General features: G+C 42.6%; 1 pseudogene; it reads right to left on the reverse strand.

Moving 5' to 3' along the window:
- Positions 1-4,596: 4,596 nt before the first annotated feature.
- LOC104989462 lies at positions 4,597-5,041 on the reverse strand (annotated as a pseudogene).
- Between the last annotated feature and the right edge of the window lie 4,219 nt (positions 5,042-9,260).

Here is a 9,260-nt window from a genome sequence, read left to right on the forward strand (position 1 = left end):
CCAGGTCAGTAGATGTTCAATATGCTACTTGGGAAGAGAAGAGAAATAGCTACAGAGAGAATGAAAAGGCTGGGTCAAAGCAGAAATGATGTTCAATTGTGGATGTGTCTGGTGGTAAACAGAGAAGGCAATGGCAACCCACACCAGTACTCTTGCCTGGCAAATCCCATGGACAGAGGAGCCTGGTAGGCTGCAGTCCATGGGGTCGTGAACAGTCAGACACGACTGCTCGACTTCACTTTCACTTTTCACTTTCATATATTGGAGAAGGAAATAGCAACCCACTCCAGTGTTCTTGCCTGGAGGATCCCAGCGACAGGGGAGCCTGGTGGGCTACCGTCTCTGGGGTCGCACAGTCAGACATGACTGAAGCGACTTAGCAGCAGCAGCAGCAGCAGCTGGTGGTGAAAGTCTGATGCTGTGAAGAACAATATTGCATAGGAACCTGGAATGTTAGGTCCATGAATCAAGGTAAATTGGATGTGTCAAGCAGGAGATGGCAAGAGTTAACATCAACATTTTAGGAATCAGTGAACTAAAATGGATGGGAATGGGCAAATTTAATTCAGATGACCATTATATCTACTACTGTGGGATACTCTAAGAATACCTTAGAGAAATGGAGTAGCCCTCATAGTCAACAAGAGTCCAAAATGCAGTACTGGGTGCAATCTCAAAAATGACAAAATGATCTCAGTTTGTTTCCAGGGTAAACCATTCAACATCACAATAATCCAAGTCTATAACCCAACCACTGATGCTGAAGAAGTTGAAGCTGAACAGTTCTATGAAGACCTACAAGACCTTCTAGAACTAACACCAGAAAAACATACTCTTTTCATCATAGGGGAGTGGAATGCAAAAGTAGGAAGTCAAAGAGATACCTGGAATAACAGGCAAGTTTGGCTTTCGAGTACAAAATGAAGCAGGGCAAAAGCTAACAGAGTTTTGCCAAGAGAACACGTTGGTCATAACAAACACCCTCTTCCAACAACCTGGGAGACAACTCTACACCTAAACTTACACAGCGCTGCATATCAGTTATATCTCAATAAAACTGAAAGAAAAAGAAAGGTTAAGCGCTGGATTTGGGGGGAGGGTATATGTAAGTTGTCAATTGTAGTTTTTAAGTGGGATAAGTAGCAAAAGATGGTCACACATGAGCAAAAGAATATAGGGTCCCTGACCCATGGATCATATTTAACCTCATCATGTACACCTGAGATCCAAGAACTAGGATTGTATGGTATGAGGTGCCTAATGTACTGATAACACAAAGGTGGGAACTTGAAGACACTCCCTCATACCAGGGAAGGTCAGGGAAGCTTGACCAAAAGGTAGGAATTAATGGGTTTAGAAGAATAAGTAGGAGAAGATTGCCAACCTTGGGAGGAGGCAGGGAGTTTGGGTGAATGTTCCAAATGGAAAGAGCAGCAGGGACAATGGTACAGAAATGAGAGAAAGTGCAGCTTGGTCAATAGACTACAGACAATTAGGGAAAAGGAGAATGAAAGAGGTATATGCAAGTGATAGATTCAGAAGATAAGGTCCATTAGACGGAGGTTAGGCATTATACAACGTGATAAGCAAATAAGAGCATTGACGGGTACTTTTTTTAAGGCAAGGCACTGACAAGAACAGGGCTTCCCAGGTGACTCAGTGGTAAAAACTGCCTGCCAACGCAGGAGATGAGGGTTCAATCTCCCAGTCAAGAAGGTTCCTTGGAGAAGGAAATGGCAACCGGCTCCCGTATTGTTGCCTGAAAAAAACCTATGAACAGAGGAGCCTGACTGGTTACAGTCCATGGGGTTGCAAGGATCGGACACGACTGAATGACTGAGTAGAGCACACTGATAAGATCAGAAAGATCCTCACAGCAGAGTGCAGAACTGGATGGAGTTTGCTGGAGGCTGGAAGGTCAATTAGGATAGTCTCATCATAGTACAGATCGAAGTCCTGATTTACTCAGGAGCTCTGGAGTTTTCGGGCATGTACAGACTTGTTTTGTGTGTATGTGTGTGTCGGGGGGTGGGGGTGGGGGCTTCCTTGGTGGTTCAGAAGATAAAGAATCTGCCTGCAATGCGGAAGACCTGGGTTCGATCCTTGGGCTCAGAAGATCCCCTGGAGGAGGGCATGGCAACCCACTCCAGTATTCTTGACAGGAGAATCCCATGGATAGAAGAGCCTGGTGCTATGGTCCATAGTGTTGCAAACAGGCAGACAGGACTGAATTGACTTGGTACACGTGCACACATGGGCTTTTTAAAAGAGGTAAAATGGACAGGATCTTATTTCCCTGCTCTCCTGCATTTTTTTTTTTTATGGCACCTATCACCCCGACTTATATTTACTTATCTGTTGTCTCTCCCTGCCACCAGGATGTAAACTCCAGGAGAGCAAGGATGTTAAGTTAATTTTGTTTATTCTCAATCCTCAGGGCCTAACAGTTCCTGGCACATACTCAGTACGAAACAATTATTTGTTGAAGGCATGAAGTTTCACTGGGAAGGAGAAATACAAGGTAATAGCCAACAGGTGGAGAATTTCTGATGCGCCACTCTGATTTAGTTCTGTATCTCCTATTAATGGGGTTGGGAAGAGCCCCTGGAGGAGGGCATGGCAATCCACTCCAGTATTCTTGCCTGGAGAATCCCATGGACAGAGGAGAATGGTGGGTTATGGTCCATGGGGTTACAAAGAGCTGGACACCACTGAAGTTACTGGGCATGCACATACTCCTATTAATAAGACTCCAGAGCTCAGGCTCTAGCTCAGTATTTGACCAAACAATAAACTGTTCCTGCCTCTGGCTCTCATCCTTGTCTCAGCCTGAGGTAACAATTTTTCCTGCCCCCTCTATCCATCCTGCTGTTCTCTAACTACCTCTGCTGCTGCTGCTGCTAAGTCGCTTCAGTCATGCCCGACCCTGTGCGACCCCATAGACGGCAGCCCACCAGGCTCTGCCGTCCCTGGGATTCTCCAGGCAAGAACACTGGAGTGGGTTGCCATTTCCTTCTCCAATGCATGAAAGTGAAAAGTGAAAGTGAAGTCGCTCAGTCGTGTCTGACTCTTAGCGACCCCATGGACTGCAGCCTACTAGGCTCCTCCACCCATGGGATTTTCCAGGCAAGAGTTCTGGAGTGGGGTGCCATTGCCTTCTCCGATAACTACCTCTACAATCCCTGATTTTCCAGGTTTCCCTTAAGGTCCTTGGCCATATGTTTAACCAGCCTCACCTTGTTATATGATCACCTATCTGCTAGATAAGCTGCCTCCAAATCCACCCCTCTCGGTCCTTCTCCAGAGGCTGACCTTGAAGGACAATGTCATCTGGGCTCATTTGTCCTTAGACTTCCTCTTGGGTTCAGCCAATGGGAGGTGCCACAGAAGTGAGAGAGAGATGGAGAGAAAGAACCGTGTTCCTAGAAGTTCCCATTGGCCCTCCATCTCAGCTGTGGCTCTCACTGAGCACTGGTTCCATCTCTTTGCCTGTTCAGGCCTATGGTTGATAATGGCTTCTCGGCAGATAACTGTCCTGGAGTACTTCATTATCCTTGGTTGGTTTCCCTCAACCCTGCCCACATCTTTGTACACTGTACCTTCATTAACTGTCTTCAGTTACACTCACTGAGCAGGCCATCTGTTTCCTGCTGATCTTGGCTGATACAAAAGTAAAACTGGAGAGTTATATCTTTTTAAAAGAAATGAATATGATTCAAAAAGTTCACCCTTTCATTATTTTTATACTTTCTTGGCTGCACCAGGATCCAACCAGAGATTGAACTAGGGCTCCAGCAGTGAAAGCCCAGAGTCTTAACCACTGAACCACTGGGGAATTTCCAAAAGTTCACCCTTTTCAAGTATCTAATTGGTAGTTCTCAGTGTAGTTGAACAAATTGTATCTTTTTCTCATTTAATACTTTTTGTTACCCCACTGGGTGCTTACTCAGTGGTAAGTTATACAATATTGCAAGCCATAAATTACTTAATCATTCACATGTTTCAAACTTTCACTATCACAAATAAGGTTACAGTAAATATTATGCAAGTGGCTGTTCACTTTTGGAGAGGATTCTTTTTTTTTTTTTTTTAAGGTGGACCACTTTTAAAATCTTTATTGAATTTGTTACAATATTGTTTTATGTTTTGGTTTTTTGGCCACCAGGCAGGTATGTGGGATCTTAACTCCCTGACAAGGGATTGAACCCATACCCCCTGCATTGGAAGGCGGAGTCTTACCCTCCAGACTGCCAGGGACGTCCCTGGGGAGGATTCTTTCTTTTAGTGAAAACTTTTATATTTAGAATTAGCCCGCTGGACTTAGTTTGCTGCTGCTGCTGCTAAGTCGCTTCAGTTGTGTCCGACTCTGTGCGACCCCATGGACAGCAGCCCATCAGGCTCCTCTGCCCCTGGGATTCTCCAGGCAGGAATACTGGAGTGGGTTGCCATTTCCTTCTCCAATGCATGCATGCATGCTAAGTCACTTCAGCCATGTCCGACTCTGTGCGACCCTATGGACAGCAGCCCACCAGGCTCTTCTGTCCCTGGGATTCTCCAGGCAGGAATACTGGAGTGGGTTGCCATTTCCTTCTCCATTTAGGATCCCAAACTGTTGGCAACATCCAAAGTATCATAGTAAGGAGCCAGGCAAACATATGCCTTCTCTTCATCACACCTGATCAAGGTGTTGATCTCGGCTACATCAATGTCATAGCACTTCTTCACAGCCTGTTCGATTTGATGCTTGACATCCACAATAAACACAAATGTGTTGTCTTCTATCTTCTTCATGGCTAACTTGGTGGTGAGGGGGAACTTGATAATGGCACAGTGGTCAAGCTTGCTTTCCCTAGGTGCACTCTTCTGAGGATATCTGTCTGCACTGCCCCCTGAGCTGCAGTGTTTTAGGCTGTGGCAAGGTGGGTGACATCCAAATTTTTTTTGTGTGTGTGTGGTCGTGGATGCCTTTCAACACTGCTTTCTTGGTCTTGGCTTTGGCTTTGGGAGGGGCAAGGATTTCCTTCTTTGCCTTCAGTGCCATCTTAGTGAAAAAGAGGGAAGAATTTTTCTTAAGGAAAAGTTTCTAGGAGTGGTACTGATGAGTCAAAAGAGAGTCACATCTCTATTAAGGCTCTTCAGAAGTATTGTCAAATTGTTTTTTAAGAGGATTATACAAATTCCCATTGCTACAGCTTTCTCTGAATGGGCCAATTGCATCTCCTTATTAGCAATGGAAAATACATAAGGTGTGTGTGTATACACGCACGCATGCTAAGTCATTTCAGTCGTGTCCGACTCTTTGGGACCCCCTGGACTATAACCTGCCAGGGTTATCCCATGACTGTCCATGGGATGCTCCAGGCAAGAATGCTGGAGTGGGTTGCCATGCCCTTCTCCAGGGGATCTTCCAGACCCAGGGATCGAAACTGTCTTCTGCATTTCAGGAAGATTCTTTACACCTGAGTCAGTGAGGAAGCCCTATATATATACTAGTGTAGTAGGTGTATTACTATGTGGATTTCTGTAATAGCCATACCAATCCTAAGATAGTTAAAGCTATTTTTTAGCTAAATGGGAATGGAGGGACAGTGATTTTGAGGGGACTGAGAGAGAAGGTAAAGGGATTTGCCCCTTAATATTCTTCTGTCTTTACCCTGCCTCTTCATCCTGTTTATATAACAGTTTCTTCTTCAGTGAGCTGTGCTTCTTCAGGGCCTAGTATAGTGCCTGGCACTGTCCTGAGTATCAATAAACATTTATAAAATGTACACATGATGGAAGGAGACGGTTAAGATATACGCGCCCAGAGTTGGCTATACTAGTAAAATGAGCATTCGATAGTTTTAATGAACTAGCTGGAATCAACACTTTCCATTCCCTCCAAATAAATGTATTGACTACTTTCCATGCCTGCTGAATGCTTTGGATTAGTGAGTCTACATCTGGAATGTATATATATATGTATATACATCTTCCTACCCTTTTTGTTAGATACCTAACAAGAGTCTGTTGTGATTGGTCCCAAAACTGCTTATGACAGCTATTTGCCAGAGTATAATTGATTTAATTAAAATTACATAAACTGATAAGACATAAGCCTGAAAGAGAAGGAGCTGTTTCTATGAAATGTCAGTTGAATGCTTTGGAAATATTAGCTAAAGACCACATGAAAATTACTGGCAAACCATACGTGGGAAGCAGAAATATACAGGATTTTTTTTTTTAAAGAAGGAGCCTCTATTTATATTGCTTTGGAGGAAATTTTAAGTCCTCAGTCAATTTTATTTTTTAAATTATTCTATTTTATTTCAGCTGTGCTGAACAGCATTCTGGATCTTAGTTCCCCAACCAGGGAATGAACCCATGCTCCCTGCAGTGGTAGCGTGGAGTCCTAACCAGTGGACGCCAGGGAGGTCCCTCTCAGTCAACTTAAAAAAAAAACAAATTGGAAAGTATAGAAAATACATCATGGATATGAATTACATGAGAAAGACAACTTAAGAATTCTAACTGCCACGGTTGCTCAAATAAAAGGTTTGCCCTCACACTGAAAGATTGGCAAGTGGGTGTTCCTTACAGGTTTGAAGTGAAAATGAAATGTTAAGGTTTGTATTTGTCACTTTAATATACTTTCCCTATTAACTGACCAACTATTGGGCCAGATTGATTTGTTTGGGCAGGGACAAATATGTATGCCCTATTCGTTTAAATTTTTTTTTCCCCCATAGGAGGTCAGATAAGGGAGAATTTGTGCTGGTTATTCCAGAAGGAGTGATCTACCTAACTGCTGAATTTGGATCTACCTGCCCTTAGAGATGGGTTGGGAAGATCCCCTGGAGTAGGAAATGGCAACCTGCTCCAGTGTTCTTGCCTGGGAAATCCCATGGACAGCACCTACTGGGCTACAGTTCATGGGGTTGCAGAGAGTTGGACATGACTGAGCGCAGGCGCACACGCGCACACACAGGGACTTGGAGGGCAATCCTTCCTAACCATACGTGGCTAAAGCTGATAGGCCTCTGCAAAGTGGAGGTTGGAATTTGGGGGAGACTATTTTGATTCAAAGAATAGTAAAAAGCTTTTGGTCATTAACCAGGTCATTGACCAGGACATTTTTCAGCTCAGCTTTGTTGGTAATAAAGTTGATGTTTTCATCTTTTCTCAGGTCCCAGTCTTCTCAGGGCTGATACTTCTGTCACCGTAGCATTCCAACAGTGTTGAGTAAGACGGCTTCTACGTTTTGTCACAACTGAGATGTATCATTTTCCCTTTTATTTTAGTTTGTGATTGTGTTCATTCAAATAAACAGTTGTCTCCAGTAATCCGCTGTCAGTAGCCTAGGCTTGTTTAAATTTCAGTCTGTATCTGAAGCTAGACAATGAGAAAGCATTTATGGTTTCTGAGAAATACTGGTATCAGGAAATATTTACTGAGAAGGGAAAAGAAACCCAAACATGGCTCCTGCCAATCCTTCTAGCCCCTCCTCCACCACATCCTGCGAGAGTGTTGCCTGTCCTGCTGATTTCTGGATGGGTAAACATGGCAAACTTCAGGTCACCTCCTGTGTGGATATTTAAGTGAAAACTGTAAACATAGTAGGGAATAATAGTTTAGCCTTTTCTTAATATCCTTCAAGGCATTTTGGAGCCCTATAATGGGTCTGAAGATCAATGATCAGTATTTAAAAAGAAATAAAAATATAAAATTGAAAATATCAGAAAGAATTGCATAAAATAATGGTAATATTTCATGGAATGTTTTGTTTCAGAGGTGTGTGTGTGTGTGTGTCTGTGTGCATGGGCATATATATACTGGGTTGAGATGTAGAATATATTTCTTATGGAGGGCCACAGTCAAAAAAGAGTGCAAAGGATATTATTCAGCCATAAAAAAGAAGAAAATCACACCATTTCTGAAAACATGGATGGATCTTGAGGACATTACACTAAGTGAAATAAATCAGAGAAACACAAACACTGTGTGATTTCACTTTTATATGGGATCTAAAAAAAAAGAGCCAATCATAGAAAGCTGAAAAAAAAATAAACTTTTCCTAAGTATTGGTTTTAAAGTGCACATTTCTTCTTTCTTTCATTTTTACTCTTTGCTAATTTGCTCTCTGAAACTGCTGCCTTCTGAATAAATTGCAGTAATGAATAACCAGAGAAGCAAGGGCCTCACTCAGAGAAGCAAGTTCTCACTCTGTGAACAGCTGGAATGCAAAAACTGTTGTCCCTACCTCTTCATTCTGAGTCAATCTGACACCCAAACAGCATTAGGGTAGAAGGGCTTTTCAGTGGAAAAGACCCTGATGCTGGGAAAGATTTAAAGCCAAAGGAGAAGGGGGTGGGACAGGATGAGAAGTTTCAGATAGCACCATTGACTCAATGAACATGGATTTGAGCAAACTCTGGGCTACAATAGAGGACACAGGAGCGTGGCATGCTGCAGGCAATGGGGTAAAGAGTCAGACATGACTTAGCAGCTGAACTAGAAGAAGGGCTAAGATCTAGAGTCTCATTAAGGAAGAGGATACAGGAACATTTACTTTAAAATTTATCACCTGCACAGTTCAAGCCTCAGGATTCTTCTTCCAGCCATCAAATCACAGAGGGTTCAGCTTGGTATGCAGGATCAAAGCCCTACCTTTCCAGAATGACTCACCTATATTTCTCCCAAGTGAATCTGTGCTCCAAGCAAACTGACCTCTTGGTGTTTGCTGAACTTCTTATTTTGTATCACTGATTGTACTGTTCCTTCTGCAAAGGTCAGCCTCCTCAACTAGCCCCTCTTTGTTGCCAAAGTCCCATGTATCCCTCAAAGATCATTTCCAACTTCCTTTCCTGATTCCTAATACCGTTCTTTTTAATTCCATAAATATCTGTAAGAAATACCTTTTTATAAAAATGCACTTGAAAATATAATTTTTCCTGATTTCAAGTAAATATTAATGTACTAGTGTAAAGAGAAAATACAGAAGTCACAGAAGAAAATAAAACTCCCATTAAAAAATCTACATATGATACACATTTATGTATATTTATATATTACAAGCTGGTATCATATCACTTTATAATGTGCTTTTTAATTATATGTAGATGCCATGACATTAATCTTTTTCTTCAACACGCTTTCTTTTTCTGGCTGTACCACAAGGCATGTGGGATCAGGAACGGAACCCCATTGGAAGGTAGAGTTTTAACCACTGGGCAGCAGGGGAATTCTGTTCAACTGGATTAAAAAAAATTTTTTTTTTTTTT

The sequence above is a fragment of the Bison bison genome, unplaced genomic scaffold (genome assembly GCF_000754665.1).
Source record: "Bison bison bison isolate TAMUID 2011002044 unplaced genomic scaffold, Bison_UMD1.0 scf7180017864155, whole genome shotgun sequence".
Classification (NCBI taxonomy): Eukaryota; Metazoa; Chordata; class Mammalia; order Artiodactyla; family Bovidae; genus Bison; species Bison bison.